The following is a 5210-nucleotide window of genomic DNA, read 5'->3' on the forward strand; positions in this document are numbered from 1 at the left end:
TGGCTCCTGATGCACCCCCCCCCCCAGCCCCCGCCGTTACCTATCTGGAACAAGTGGTTCTATTTCCAAATGGCTGTTTCTATGCCTATATAAGACACAGATAATGCAGATTTATTATGTAGCTATTGTAAGCATTCAACAATATCTTGTTCTCTTCTGTCAGATACACAGATGACTTTTTCTCAGATGCCCTTGCAAGTGGGCAGGGTCATGTGATGATTATGACTAATGCTATGTGGGCAAAAGTGACAAATCATTTCTGGGCTGCAGCAGTGTAAAGCTGTTTGTGATTCTCAAATCTCTCCGGTGCCTGATCACCACAATAGTGGAAGGTGCTTTCAGTTGAACTGGGAGAGCTAAAACTTGGGCTCAGAAGTAGACTGTGATTCTGAGTCACTATAGTGGATTGGGGTAGGAGGAAGGAGGGGAGGGAAGTCCTGGTGAGCCACCCAGACCCACAAAAAATTTCGTGTGAGCAAGAAATAAACCTTAATTGTACCAAACAACCAAGATTTTTGGAGCTTCTCATTATCACAGCATAAACCAGACTATCCTGCCAGATGTAATTATGAAAACTGTGGCCTGTGTATTTAAAAAAGCACAGACTTGTGCTTGCTTCAGCAGCACATATACTAAAATTAGAACAATACAGAGAAGATAGCATGGCCCCCGTGCAAAAATGACACGCACATTTGTGAAGTGTCTCATATTAAAAAAAAAAAAAAAAGCACAGACTTGACTTTATTTCTAGGGACTGGAAGGTACTGAGTCAGGACTTTTAAAAATCTTTGTATATACTGGTAGTGGCAACAGAATATCCTACATCCTTGTAAAATAAAAACAGTGGCTGATAATAAAAACCTCTGGGTATCTTTGAATCAAGCTATTGGTCTTCTTCATGTCAAAAAACATATTGGCCTCTGATAAATTTATGTCATTTAAATGGCTTTTTTGGAGAGTTCTTAAGCTTAGCATAAGTGATTTCTTCTTTTTCTAGAAACCAGATTATCTCTTTACATTGGCAAACCTACCAACTCCCTCAAGATAAAAGATTCTAGTATAGTGGGGATCAAGGGGACAGCATGAATGTTGGGGTCGGTTTGAATGCCTGCTCTACCATTTCCATTTGTGACACTGGGCAGTTACATGACCTCTCTAAGTTTAATTTCCTCCTCTACCAAATATGGATAAAAATGCCTATTTAGGGGGTATCTGGCTGGTTCAGTTGGTAGAGCATGTGACTCTTGATCTCCAGGTCTTAAGTTCAAGCCCAACACTGGTTATAGAGATTTGCTTTTTTAAAAAAATGCTTATTTTGTAAGGTTGTTTTAAGGACAATAAAATACTGAAATAATGAAAATTTCTAACAGGGGGCCTCCTGGGTGGCTCAGCTGGTTAGGCATCTGCCTTTGGCTCACGTCATGATCCCAGGGTCCTAGGATTGAGCCCTGTGTTGGGTTCCCTGTTCAGTGGGGTGTCTGCTTCTCCTTCTGCCTCTCCCCTTATCTCACAAATAAATAAAATCTTAAAAGAAAAAAGGAAACCTCTAACACTATCTGGCGCATTGGAGGAAATCAATAAAGGGTAACTATATAAGAGATATTTCTGTTCTGTTTATTTACAATTAAAGGACACAAATATCAAAGGGGATATAGTTTCACCTTTCAACAAAGAATTCTCTGTATATTTAAATAAAACAGTGTCTATCAAGCCTTGTGTCTCAAAAAATGTGTAAGAGCTATTTAATCTGCAATTAGCAAAGAACAATGTGGCTTTGGAAAATTTTACTTGAAGATTTAGAAGTCCAGAATTTAGCCTTTACATTACCGGGCTCAACATGTTTACTTTCTGGTTTTTAGTTTTTACTATGCTAAGTTACCATCAAAGCAATTATCTGTTTAAAAGATTCTAACACAGTCCTTCCATGTATCCTAAATTATCTCAATATGTCGTTTGGGAAATGGTTTCCTTCTGACATGAATCTATGAATATATCTCTTAATTCAGTTTCCCAATTTGTAATAGTCCTTGCACCTATGAATTGCTATTAAATTCATCAAGAATATTTAGGAGGTGCAAGGTTTAATACTTTCCTCCTCCAGGTAGCCTCAATAATCTTACACATATGAGCACATAAACACAGTGGTCATAAAACAACCTGACTAGTTTTTAGTAGAAATATGCCAAAATTAAAATACCTGTGAGTATTATCACCTTTAAAGGAATCACTTTGGGAAGTTATTTAGCTGTTGAAGAATACCATGATTTCTCAACATCTTTTTGTGACTTTGGAAGCTGGTGCATTATTTTCTGTATCCCTGATAATAACAAATATGTCCTTTAAGAATAAATTTGATTTTTTTCAAAGAATCAAAAGTTACTTAGGACCAATTCTGATGAATTAAGTGATCAAGATAGTAATATCTTTTTTGCTAAAAGATGAGATATGACTATAAGATACTATGACTCATAGTCTGACTTGGAATTAATGGCACAACTTTGAAATAAAAGTATAAATGTATTCCAGAATTTAAAGGACAAGATTCATTTGGGTATGTAAATGTGTAAGTGCACACAAATACCCACTTATGTACTGTAAAAGTCACTAAGTTGTTTTTTTTTTATTTCATACTTTCTTGAGCATCAGGGGCTACATTACCTCTCCTGCTTCTGGCTGCCAGGCCACAAAGCAGCAAGAACACATCAATGCCTTTATCTCCTAGATGGAGAGGAGAAAGAAGGCAGAGCATAAAAGGTATTCAAAGAAGTAATGGCTAAAAATTCCTATATTTGGCAAAAATCTAGAGATTCAAGAAGTTTAGTGACTGCTAAATAGGATAAATCCAATGAAATACACACAAGACAAATCATAATCCTAGCCAACTTCCATCCAGACACTAAGACAAAAAAAAAAAAAAAAAATCCTGACAGCAGCCAAAGAGAAATACAACAATACCTGATTACCTATAGGGCAAAAACAATGTGACTGATAGCAGATTTCTCATAGAAACCATGTGGGCAGGAAGTAGCAAGTGTTTCCAAGTGCTGAAGGAAAAGAACTATTGACCCAGAACTCCCCACCTATGGAAAATAACCTTCAGGAATGAAGGGAAAGAGGATTGTGGTTTTAAGATTTGGAGTACAACAGTAAATATGGGAGTTTTTCCTTGGGAAATTGAGGGTAAACAGATCACTTTGGGGAAGCAGGGAGTACACAGGGGAATAGAGGCTCTTCCTCACAGAATTGATCTAAGGGTTTAGAGAGGGGTTGGAGAAAAAGAAGATCTTGGGGTATCCTGAAAAGTTCTTTGTAAACTCCACTTATACAATGATACTCTTATCAGGCTGGATGCTCCAATGGCTTGGAGGTTGTCTCCCAGGGGCCACTTAAGGGCCAGTCTTTCCTTGCAAGGTATAGATTTTGTATGTTCCCAGCCTGCTGAGCTGACCCTTTATTTGACATAGAGCAACCAAATGCGATGCATGGACTTTGTTTCAACCTTGATTTGAAAAAAGCCACTGTAAAACAAAACACAACAACTTTTGTCTTTTAACAACCTATTAAGGTATAATTGGCATATAATAAATTTCATATACTCAAATTGTACTGTTTCATAAATTTTGATATATGCATACACCTGTGAAACTATACCACAATGATTCCAATTTTAGTATATGTGCTACCAAAGACAGCATCCCATCATCACAATCAGTATTATGAGCATATTCTTCAGCCCCATGAGTTTCTTCTTGTCCCTCTAGAATCGCTCCCTTGGGCCTATCCCTTTTCTCACTATTCCAACTGATCACTTATCTTCTATTACTAAGTTTGTACTCTTTAGAATTTATATAAATGGAATCATATAAAAAAAGTAAATGGAGGGGTACTGGGTGACTCAGTTGATTAAGCAGCTGCCTTTAGCTCAGGTCATGATCCCAGGCTCCCTGCTCAGCTCATGTGAGTTCTCGCTCTCTCTCAAATAAATAAAATATTTTTAAAAAATTAATGGAATCATATGGTATGTAGTCTTTTGTCTGGCTTCTTTTAGCATAATTACTTTGAGATTCATCTATTTTATTACTCCATGGATAATATTTTCCTTTTTTTTTTTTTAAGATTTTATTTGTTTGACACAGAGAGACAGCAAGAGAAGAGGGACAAGAAGGAGAAGTGGGAGGAGAAGCAGCCTTTCTGCTGAGCAGGGAGCCCAATGTGGGGTTCAAACCCAGGACCCTGGGATCATGACCTGAGCTGAAGGCAGATGCTTAACAGTTAAGCCACCCAGGTACCCCTGTGTATTTCTTTTTATTGCTGATTGTATTCTACTGTATTGATATATCTCAATTTATTTTTACCTCAACTTTTCCAGCAGATGACTTGATACCATAAATAGAAAACTAAAGACTCCACCAAAAAAACTGCTAGAACTGATAAACAAATTCAGTAAAGCTGCAGGATATAAAACTAATGTACAGAAATCTATTTTATTTCTACACATTAGTAATGAAGCAACAGAAAGAAATTAGGAAAACAATCTCATATGCAATTGCACCAAAAATACTAAGATACCTAGGAATAAACCTAACCAAAAAGGTGATTCATTACTCTTGGTTAAATACGTAAGAGTGGAATAGCTGTGTCATATGGTAGGTATGTACTTAACTTTTAAACTAAAATTGCATAATAGAACCTCAGTGTAAAACCCCAATTACAGAACTTCTAGAAGAAAACATAGGGAAAAAACATAAGGAAAAATCTTTGTGATCTTGGGTTAGGCAGAATTTCTTGGATATCATAACAAAACATGATTCATAGAAGAAAACACCGAGGAACTGAATTTCCTCAGAAGTAAGAACTATATGGGAGGAGAGGACATTTAAAAAAAAAAAAAAAAGAACTGTGCTCTTTGTAAAACACTATCAAGAGAATGAAAAGGCAGGATCAAGCCCCATATCCAGGGGAACTTGGGAGCAGGGAGCTTACTTTTCCTTCTCCTGCTTCCCCTGCTTATGCTCTCTCTCTAATAAATAAATAAAATCCTAAAAAAAAAAAAATATATATATATATATATATATACGTATATATATGTGTGTGTGTGTGTGTATATATATATATATATATATATATATATATATATATATGACTGAGAATACCAATTACTGGTAAGGATATAAAATACCCAGAACTCTCATAAACTGGTGGGAATATAA

The 5210-nt window shown here is 36.3% G+C and overlaps 1 non-coding gene across 1 annotated transcript; it reads left to right on the forward strand.

Annotated features, from left to right (window-relative positions):
- The first annotated feature begins 608 nt into the window (after positions 1-608).
- On the forward strand, positions 609-714 carry LOC123945339. Its single transcript, XR_006819181.1, has one exon. It is a non-coding gene; the product is annotated as a U6 spliceosomal RNA (small nuclear RNA).
- Positions 715-5210: the final 4496 nt, after the last annotated feature.

Source organism: Meles meles, chromosome 6, assembly GCF_922984935.1.
Source record: "Meles meles chromosome 6, mMelMel3.1 paternal haplotype, whole genome shotgun sequence".
Classification (NCBI taxonomy): Eukaryota; Metazoa; Chordata; class Mammalia; order Carnivora; family Mustelidae; genus Meles; species Meles meles.